The sequence below is a fragment of the Heterodontus francisci genome, chromosome 5 (assembly GCF_036365525.1).
Source record: "Heterodontus francisci isolate sHetFra1 chromosome 5, sHetFra1.hap1, whole genome shotgun sequence".
Classification (NCBI taxonomy): domain Eukaryota; kingdom Metazoa; phylum Chordata; class Chondrichthyes; order Heterodontiformes; family Heterodontidae; genus Heterodontus; species Heterodontus francisci.
Genome location: NC_090375.1, coordinates 134,348,612 through 134,360,141, shown reverse-complemented (window position 1 = coordinate 134,360,141; position 11,530 = coordinate 134,348,612).

Here is an 11,530-nt window from a genome sequence, read left to right as displayed (position 1 = left end):
CTGCTGGAGGCCATCCTCCAAGGCCAACTGCTGTCTCGCCCACTGAATGTCAGGAGACGTCCACCAGCCATGCTGTAACCACTGGGGTAAAACTACATAGAAGCACTAGGCCAAGCAAAGGCATCTGTAAGACAGGCACAAGAGTGATTAGTTGAGTATTGTATGGAGTATTGGATGTTTTATTGGATAAGGTTGATATGAAATGGTTGCTTTGTGATGGCTTTTATTTCAGGATTGTGGCCAAGAGGACGCTGTGATTGTCTATAACAGAGGGATCGTAATGTGGGGAAATGTTGAGCATTGGGGATCTGGATTTCATTCAGGGGAACCAGAGTCAAATGATGCATTACAGACAGTCCGTCTGAAATGTGGATGTGCTGACTGCCTCCTCCTTTCTTCCTCCTCCTCCTTTCCTCCTCCTGAGATACTCGCTGAATCCATAATAGCAAGGGCCATGCCCTCATGATGGCCGGCTTGTGGAGGATGCACCAGACTCCCACAAATTGGGCCACTCACTGCATAAGCTCTGGAGGCCTCCTTCAGAATGGTCGAAGCAGCAGGACCATTGCCTGATTGTCTGCTCAGTGCCATTCCTTGTGGCAAAATGACTCTCATATGAACGCTGGCACATGTGGTTGGGTTGAGGAAGGTCAGCCAGGTGTAGAACATATAGCTCTTACCACTGGGCAGCCACCCTCTGGTTCAACATGGTGACTGAAAAATAGCTGGAATAGCTTACAGGCACAGAATGAATGTATCATGACTGCTACCAGGATACCGGGCAGTCACCAGCATGATGTGCTGGGCATGGTTGCTCACCGACTGCACATTTAATGAGTTGTAACCTTTGTGGTTTCAGAACATCTCACCTTTGGGATGCACACCCAAAGTCACTGTTTGCAATCAATAGTACACTGTACCATGAGGAATCCCACTATCCTGGAAAAACCATGTGCCTGCTCCTCCTGCTTCTCTTTGTTTAGAGGGAAGACAATTGAGTTCCCTCTCCAGTCATACAGACCTTTGGTGACCTCCCAGATGCAGCGATGGGCTGTGAACTGTGTGATGTTTGCTCACCTGCTCCAGCCTGGAAGGATCCGCTCGTGAAAACATTCAGGCTCATGGTCACCTTCACAGCCACTGGCACACAGTACTCGTCCTGCTCTGAGACGGCAGATCTGGTTCCAACAGGTGGCACACTTCCATGACCAAATTCTTGGTGAATTGCTCCTGGCTTAGGTGCAGGTTGGAGAATTTCTCACTTGAGACACTAGGTGGATAAGGCCTCCCTCTGAATGCAGCTTGTCTTCTTTGCTGCCTCTGCTCTATCTCCCTCTGATGCTGCAGCACAAGGGGGACTGCTGCTATCACCCCCAAGTGGTGTGCTCAGAGCCCTTATTGCAGCAACCAACAACTTCCCAACATCCAGCACCACTCCTTGCAGACCTTACCAACGTTTCTGAATTTCTCCAAACATCCATTACTTCCAAAAACTCAGCAGGAGCCTGTAGAAAGTAATAAGCAATGAATCTGCAAGTTAGATGATAATCCCTTTAAATAATGCTACTGTGGGGTCCCTCATGCTGCTGAACGCATGTCCAGCTGTGTGTGTTTGAAAGAATGTATCAACTAAAGCATAAAAGTCAAAATGGCAGGTTGGGCATCAAATCAGTGTTAGACACTGACTGTTGTCACGATCTGCCTACTTTACATACTTCCAACGCACGCATGTCATGCCTTTTATGCCCGCACTAATACCTTCAACAACATGGGCAGTGCCGGAAGCGATGCAGATGCCATTTTTCACCTAAATTAGCACCTATAGCACCGAAACTAGTGGCACTATGGAGCTAAATTTTGTGGCATTGGTTTCTTAATCATACGCATATCAACTTTTTAATGATGTTTTGTTGCCATTTGTTACCACGTTAAAAGGTTTATAAATGAATGAAAGAATATCTCCATCACACCTTTAGTTTTGCTGTTAAAAAAGTTGCATTCACGTTTGAGATGCAAAAGCATGGTAGGTTAACTCGTTCACTAGTTGTTTAAATCCTGAAATTGATGCTTGAATCAATAAAAGTGTTATATTGAGATAAGACATTGTTGTCCATGACCTTGTTATGAATATTAGTTTCCACAATCTTTGGTATTTAAAATACTGAGGAGGTCAGTTGAGTCATGGCCAAGTTCAAAAACTACTCTAACAACAATCAGTCCAGCAAGTGGCACAGAAAGGGAATCAAAAAGTCCAAGTCTTACGGATTTGAACCCCTGAAAGAAGTAGATCCCAAGTTCCTGGGGAACACATGGTTTGCCAAGAAGCACAACAAAAAAGAAGCAGGGTTGGTTGAAGGCAAAAAATAAAGTGGAAATCACTAAGAAAAGGACAGCAGTCTTGATGAGCTAACAACATCTACCATCCTTGAGAATGCCAGTCAAGTGATAAATTGCATTCCAAATTGTTTATTTTGAACAAAACCCGAGTTGCTGAGACTTCAAAAAAATACAAGACATTACCAACTTGCAAGGTAATGCATTACTGAGGATAAATAATCCAAGGCTGCTGTGTATTGCATCAGTCTGTCAAATGACCTACATATATGTAAATCAGGTATTTTATCAACCTCGTAGTAAAGCACAGCCCTTTGTCCAAACTAAAAACAAAAAATGCTGGAAACACTCAGCATGTCTGGCAGCATTTGTGGAAACAGAGTTAACATTTCAGGTCTGTGACCTTACTCTGTTTCCCTCTCCACAGATGTTACCAAGATGTGCTGAGTGTTTCCAGCATTTTCTGTTTTTATTTCAGATTTCCAGCATCTACAGTATTTTGTTTTTGTACCGTCTGTCCAAACTTTCATTTCCAATGATTTGATAATATACTAGAACTAATATCCTTCTACATAGTCAAGGGTGCACCCAGTTCTCAATTTTGAAAAAACACACTGAAATATACAAACAAAATGGAAGAGAAATTGGTCTCCATTGTGCCCAGTTTTTGGGCACAATGTTCACTTCGGGGAGACAAATTTCTAGTTTCATTTGATTCCATTCTGGAAGTGCCCAGGGCACCATCTAAAACAGGCATTAGGTCTACCAAGTGTGTAGATCAGGGGCCAAATGCCTGTTTAGGACCCCAAATTTAGCAGCAACTGTTCTCCACTTATCCGTTTCATGGCCTAAACAGTGGCTCTTAAAGGGACTACTGGAAGCTGCTGAAGAATAGATAAGTTTTTTTTGTACTGTCCTTAATTTGAAGCTAGGAGGAGCAGGCGTGTTCCCATTGGCCCCACAACAGCTACTGTGATAGTTGCTGACACGCTAACACTCACTCCTTTGCCTCTCTTGCCCCTCATAGGACTTACTTGCAGGCCAGCTCAGCATCTGAGCCAGCTGTTTCTGAGAAGACCATGATTAGCAAGTGGCACTGGGAAGGCCAATTGGTGCCCACAGAGAAATGGTATTAAGAGTCCCGATGCCCAATTTCAAACGAGCCTCAAGTCTCCCTCTTTGGACGTGTATACTAGACACTTAAAAACAGTTTTCACCACAAGACCAATTTCCTGGCTGATTATTTTCATTTAATTTCATTAAGGAATATGAACTAAGAATTGGATTTAAGGTACTGATTAGCCATGATCTAATTGAAGGGCAGAACAGACTTGAGGGGCTGAATAGGCTACGCCTGTTTCCATATTCTTATGTTCCCTCCTATGTTCCTCTTTTGTGACTCTGTTTTGTTCAAAGTTTATTGGAGAAAATAATTTTTGAAGTAGTAGGTTGTAGTTGAAAGCATTGCTCTTGATGGATTCCCTTAGATTATTGTGACTAAGATTGCAGTTTGTTCTCTGCCAACTTTTCTAAAAAGTGAAGGGAATATTTTGTGTGCAAACTCTTTTTGCTGACCACAAGTGCCTTCAGTGTACACACAATAAATAGGATCCTGGCTTTCTTCCTTCCTGTCAGTCCCTAGACTAAAGAATCATCTGTCAGTCTGGAGTTAATCTCACAAAGAGAAATGTTGCATTTGTGAATTCAAAAAAAACTTATTTTAAGGCAATAGCTGAAAACTACAATACATTTAAAATTTGAGACTGTGAAATTCAGCTCCATACCATCGCTGGTGCTGGCACTATGAAAACCCAAACTCAAAATATGTCAGCTGGAATGTTTCTGGCCAGTTCTGGCGCAGCCTGTGCTGCGTGTCCTGACTGATGGGCGCTCGCCCGGGAATGCCGTGCGTGTGCTGAACATGCATTCAGCTGCACTAAGGAACTGCACCCCGCCCCACCCCTCCACAACTATTGTTATTTAAAGGGCTAACCATCCATTTTCCAGGTGAGGTGCTTTTGATTTACTTTTGCTGATATAAAATTAGTGGAAGCACTATGTTCGGTGTTATTGGAGGAGTTTTGCAAGCTTTTTGCATTTTCAAGGGAGTGAGGCTGGACCTTGACAAGGAGGCCAGAGGAGTTTTCTGCCCTGTCAGGAGCAAGTGTGGTTCAGTTATGGGGACAATAGTTGCAGTCTGTTTTGGGCTGCAGCATGATTCGGAAATGAAGCACAGGCAAGGAGAGGGAAGCAGTGTGGAGAGGGATGACAAGGAGGAGGGCTTTCAGTAGACGTCCCTACCCACCAAGGGTCTTTAGGGAGCAATCTCCTACCTCCACCTCAGCCAGGAGCAGTGTATGTGAGGTACTTGCATTTCACCAAGGAAGTGGACCTGAACTTTTGTTCTTGGGGCGGGAACCCAAGACCTGAATCATTTCCGGATCCCGACCCAGCTCTGCAGCAGCGTCGTTAATGCAAAGCTATTTTCAAATGCAAAGGACTTAATTGACCAGTGGGTGAGAATGCACCCAATTAATGACATCAAGACCGGCCTGGAGGTGAGACTCAGTGAAGGAGGGCCCTTTCAAAGGGCAATCGGCAGCCGTGGCTGGGCTTCCCGCTCACTGAAGAAACGGAACAGCAGGGCACCTCCATGAAAAGCAATGGAATGGGCAGGCCTTCATGGATGGCCCCATAATTCTCATACGCCTCCCTCACAGCATTAATGGTAGCTTTCAGTGACAGGAGAGACATCTTCTTCCTGCTATCTGGGAGCAGGGACCTGTCAAAGGTAACAAAAAAGGCATGGATGGAGGTGGCGAGTGAGGTCAGCAGCAGGGGAGTGATCTGAAGGATGTGGATCCAATGCCGCAAGAGATTCAGTGACCTCAAAGGGTCTGGAAAGATGAGTGGCAAGCATCACCTGGGTGACAGGTCACCAACTCTGTATGCAGCAGAATGCAGCCGAAGCGGGCTCCTCAGAATGTTCATAAGTCTCCTGAACATTGTCAGATCAAGTTGTACCATTGAGACGGCAGCCACCTTTACATATGGGGCAATATTTAGAAGGGGCATCCCTGAGGAGTGCAGCAGTTCATGTGAATGTCATGCTGGAATAGGTGAAGGATTGCATCCTACTCATGAATCTTTCTCCTCATCCTGCAGGAAAAGAGAGCCCACAATGCCCTTGAAATGGTCAGATCTGCACAGTCTTATGACAATGGAGAAGATGATACTGGATATCGCCAAGTTGCTGATGCGCCCGTCCATGCGCGATGGGAAGATTGGAGGCCTAGATCAACGGGGTCATTTGATAGCTCTATCTTGGGGTGAAGGACATGGAAGCATCTTGGTGTGCATGCCCTTCAGAATTCTCTTACAGGCTTCCCTTTCAAAGTCCTCATTTGAGTCCTCTGCAGCAAAACTCTTCTGCAGCCTTGCTTACGGTGAGCTGTCACATGAACTATTCTTTCTCCCTGGTCTGGCTGCAGTGCACTTGTGCCCAGTGACTCACTACATTCCGATCCCAACTCTATAGCACCCTCTAAAGTTCACACAGTGCCAATATCTGAGTTTGCGGCTGCGAGTATCAGATCAAGTGACAATGGGCTGGATATTAAGAGCACGCATCCAAACTCGGCGGCGAGCTCAAAAAATGGCAGCCCGAACGCCAAAGAGCCGCTGCGATCTTAAGCGCGGTGGCACATTTAAATAGCCGGAGCAGCCCTCCCAATCACATTCCCAACAATGGCGTCAGCTGCCTGTGCGCAGGTTCTGGCGCCATTTTTAAAGGCTGCCTAATTTAAATTTTTAAAGACAGGCCCCCAAAATTAAATAAATAAATTTCTAATGCCCCTTTCCCACCTCCCTCCCACAACAATTACATTAACTATTTGCTCTTTCCCCCCAAAACACTTACCTTTAACATCTGACCTTTACTCCTCCCAAACTGCACAAAGTATACAGTTCAACCCTTCCCAACATCCCCTACACTCATTACATTTATTTGACTCTGTTCCCACCCCGCACTGAAAATCTTACCTCCTCCCCTCTCCCCACCAATGGGGCACAGCCTTTCCCCGGTCAGGGATTTGAAGGCACAGGAGTGCTGGCCACTGCCTTGAAGATCGCGGTGGGCCCTCAAGATCGCAGGTAAGTGTGTGATAATTCATTCATTTTGGTGATTTGAATATTTTAGTTGTGGTCCCGTCGCCCAGTAGCGGGGGTACTGCCTCGGAGCCTTACCGCCACTGGGAGGATTATACCAGGCCCTCATGTCATCGAGGTTTGTGGTGGGCCTCATCCAGACCCATCTTCAGGTCCCCCCCAGTCTCACCATGGAATCCGATGCCTGGCGGAGAACAAGATCCAGCCCAGTGTTTCTTCATCAGAGGTCTCGTATAGCTCTTGCCCTTCATGATGAGACTGCACAGGCTGGCCATGTGGCATTTCTCGGGTATCTGAAAGCAGAAATGCAGAAGGGGAGGGTTGGAGTGAGGGAAGGTGGTGGGGTGGAAAGCAAGAGGTCCGCAGTCGCACTTCAAGCCAGATGGAGGGTGAGGGTGAGGTGGGATTTGAGAACAGACATAAGGCAGGAAACAGGAACATACTCCTTATTTAAGGAAGGATATATTTGCCATAGAGGGAGTGAAACGGAGGTTCACCAGACTAATCCCTGGAATGGCGGGATTGTCTTAAGAGGAGAGATTGCAGAAACTGGGCCTGTATTCTCTAGAAGAGAATGAGAGGTGATCTCATTGAAATTTACAAAATTCTTACAGGGCATGACAGGATAGGATGTTTCCTCTGGCTAGTGAGTCTAGAACCAGGGGACTCAGTCACAGAATACGGGGCAGGACATTTAAGACTGGGATGAGGAGGAATTTCTTTACTCAGAGGGCGGTGAATCTGTGGAATTCTCTACCCCAGAGGCTGTGGAAGCTCAATCAATGAGCATGTTCAAGACAGAAATCGATAGATTTCTGGATACGAATGACATCAAGGGATATGGGGATAGTGGGGAAAAATGGCATAGAGGTAGATGATCAGCCATGATCTGTTTGAATGGTGGGGCAGGCTCGAAGGGCTGAATGGCCTACTTGTGCTCCTATTTCCTATGATCCTATGACTGTCATCCTCAGTTCGCCTCCTCCAGAGGGTTCCATTGATGCAGACGTGCCTTTTGCCCCACCGCTACTTTGCTGTTCTTGCCAGTCAGAGCAATCTTGTCCTGCAAGAAAAAGGGAAGAATGTCAGTGAGTGTATTGCAGTGTGTTTGGGTAATGTACCTACCACAGCTGAATAGTTGCAGGTATGTGAAAGCAGCAAGAAGTGGGTGTGAGGCTAGCAGCATTGATACATGTGTGAGAGTGTGCTGGAGTATCTGAATGTTAGGAATGTGCCCTGATTGCTGATGAATGAGTGAAGAAGGTGTGGTACATTGAGCAGCATGAGACATTAGTGATGTGGTGCATAGGGGATGTCATGTGAAGATACATTCACTGACCTTAACCACCTGTGTGAAGTGATTGAACTTTTCCCAGCACTGCAGCCAGGTCCTCAGGGCCAGATGCCAGGAATTGACCTTCTTGGCCTCCTGCTCCCATTTTTTTCTCAGGATGTGCCTTGAGGGCTGCCTATGGTAACATGGTGCCTTTCCTTTTTCTACCTCCATGACTAATGCCTCCAACACTGCATCAGAAAACCCGGGAGCCCTCTCTATTGCCTATTGCTCCAATTGCTGTCTTTTTCCTTCCAGCCAAGCCTTGCAGAAATAGTCACAGCAACTCCTGTTGCATGAGTGCAGTTCCCCTTGAAGAGGCTCAGGCTGCCTTTAAGAGGTCCAAGCTCTTTGTGCATCGTGCTAGCCAGGCATGCTGTTGGGCCGTCTGTTGAGCATGCAGACAGTCAGCAGCATGTTCTGAGCTCGGCTGCAAGCCGATGTCATTTAGGTGAGCAGGCAGCATGAAGTTTGTGTGCTGCCTTCCTCAAAGGTACCCGGGGTGGTATGACCATGTATCATGATTCCTGCACCCATTGACGGGCCTTATCCAATTTTTCCTCCTTAATTTCACAAAATCTGTATGATAGAATTTGCTAAAAGATAATTGCTATTTCTTTTTGTGTAGTATAATCTAAGAGGCTTGCCTGTGAATGCCTACTGTCTGATGTTGATTTGGTATTGTTTGTATAATATGTATGTACATATGACGGATACAATTGGCTCTTTTGTAAAGGGCAACAAACCTTTCCTGTTCTGTCAACGCAGGCAGTTTTAGGTCACATGTCATCAGATTTTAGAAGTATGCCATTATAGCAACCAAAATAGATCAGCACGTTGCAACCCATTGGCAGCTTTTGTCAAGGTTAAAGAGTGAGAGGGCTATGAAGTGACGGGCAAAAATGAAGGGATCCCAATGTGTCGACTCGAGTATGCAAGCAAGTGATGGAACAGCACGACACTGAAACTCATGTTTGATGGCTGCTACAGTGGTAATATGGGAGGTGGTTGCAAGTAGAGCTTCCCTGTTTACCACTCCACGACACTATCTCATAGGTCAGCATTGTTCCAGGTCTGCAAGGAGATGGAGAAAGTCTTAAGGCCACAGCTGACCATTACTGTCAGTGGGTCTGTCAGGCTGAGGGTACATGTGAGCAGGTAGCCTGGCACCAGATGGATAGATGCTCTCCTCTGCTGATCAGTATCCTGTGAAGACAGTTCCCCACAGTTATTGTCATGTAGGTTCAACAATGCTTGTAGATATGGTAAGACCATGCTTAAGAGTATTGTTCACAGTTCTGCTCTTTATAGTGCAAAAGAATGTAGAAGGACTGGAGAAAGTGCAAAACGGATTTAGAAGGATGTTACCAGAACTGAGAGGTTATGACTATCAAGAAACACTGAACAAAAGCTGGGGTTCTTTTCTTTAGAAAAGAGGCAGCTGAGAGGTGACCTGTTAGAGGCCTTCAAAATTATGAAGGAGTTCAATAGGGTGGATGTAGAGAAGATGTTTTCCCCTGTGGCAGAGTCAAAACTAGGGACCACTAATATAAGAAAGGGGAAACCACTTTACTCAAAAAATGGTGAGAATGTAGAACTTGCCAACTCATCAAGTGGTTGAAGCCAAGAGCTTCAAAGAAGCCAAGCCAAGAGCTAAGGGTAAACTAGATAAGTAAATGAGGGAGATAGGAATAGAAAGATATGGTGGTAGGCTGAAATGAATTATGGCGGAAGGAGGCTTTTGTGGAACATAAACACTGACATAGAGCAGTTGAGCCAAATGTTCTGCTTTTATGCTGTAAAACTGTATGTAATTCTATATGGTTGATGGTATCTTGGTGGATGAAGCCTATCAGGCTATGCCAGCTGTTATCATTTCAATATGCTTTCTTTAATGCAGTAACACCATAAAGTATATATGACAAACTGAGATTAAGGTGTGTCTGCAAAATCATCCAGCATGTAATTGAATAGGCATTCACATATTTTTGTCTCAGCTATCATAGCCTCCCTTAGGAACAGAATCCTCGATATGTACTGATCATCTGCCAAAGTAGCTCTGTCTGCAGATGCAACTATGCAGATGCTGGTGGGTGAGCACATTATACCTCCTGGTCTGCTTAATATCCATTGCTCTTCCTTTTCTTCTGCCAAACAGCTGAAATGGGTAATTATCATTGAACATGAATGGTGCTGGTGGAGAAGAAAAGAATCCATTGAACAATTGTACAAAGGCTCATGCAAACCAACAGAAAAAAATAACAAAAACAGATCCAGAAGTTCTATTGAAACACTTAATTTTATATTCCTTTACCCTTTAAATCCCTATAAATCTTGGATAGCTAACTGAAATAAGTGCTATCTACACTAAAGTTTGATTCTAACCTGTGCAGGGGCCAAAGCAGGTAGCAATCCTTCTGGTCTCCTGGATTAAGCAGCCCAAGAGATTTTAAATTATAGGCCTCATTTGCATGCCCCAACACTGACTCCCGCATGAAGCCAACAGGAATTATATCAATATAATAAAAGCAAAATACTGCAGACGCTGGAAATCTGAAATAAAAACAAGAAATGCTGCAAATACTCAGCAGGTCTGGCAGCATCTGTGGAGGGAGAAGCAGAGTTAACATTTCAGGTCAGTGACCCTTCATCAGAACTGCACAGGAATGATATCAAAGCTGACGGGCTGGAGTGGGATCTCGTGGAAAGGTTTAGTTAGAGTGTTTGTAGTCAATTTCAGAGAAGCTAAGGTTAGTGTCGTAAATATATCAACATGGATTTGGTCACTATATATGGATTTTTCCATTTACAAATTTCCAGAATAGTTTCTGCAGTTTAAAGCTATTTTATTATACATTTTACTTTGTAATGTTAGTTTGGCTCAGTTGGTAATGCACTCACCTCTAATTCAGAAGCTTATGATCCAAACTCCGCTCCAGGATCTGAACACCTAATCTGTGCTATCACTGTAGTGCTCTACTGACATTGTCAGAGGTGTCGCCTTTCAAAATACACGTTAAACTGAGGCTACAGCTGGCTGTTCCACTGATTCATTTGGATATAAAAGATTGTATGATATTTGAAGAAAAGCAGATACTTCTCCTGGTGCCCTGGCCAACATTTCTGTCTCAACCAACACTACCAAATAAAACTACAATTAACTTGTTTTTCAACTGATCTGTTTTTTTGTGGATTCGATCTGTTTTTGTCTATGTAGCAATAGTGACTGCACTTCAAAAGTAATTCAATGATTGTGAAGAGCTTGGGGTTGCCCTGAAGATGTAACAAGTGCAAAGAGTTGCTTTGCTCTTACTTGGCAAACTACAGTGGGTTGAATTTTGTTGAGCTCTCGACTTTGAGCTCCGTGGCAGGGAGGGCCGGCGGATCGCTGAGGCAGCGGCACACCACAGAGCCTGACGCCGGGATTGCCATGCCTGATCTTCCCAGTGGCGACGAGGCTCCATGGCGCCACCCCCGCTGCTCGGCGATGGGACACAACTTTAAATATTTAAATAAAGGACATGAATAAATGAACAGAACTTTCACTGTGCTCTTGTCAGCTGTCCACAATCTTGCATGCGGCAGCTGGCACTCACACGCCTTCACTTTCCCGTCCAGAGAAAGCTGGCGCCACCGAGGTGAGAAAGCAGAGAACTTAGGAATTTTAGTATAGTGGGGGAGGGGGGTCAAATCTGC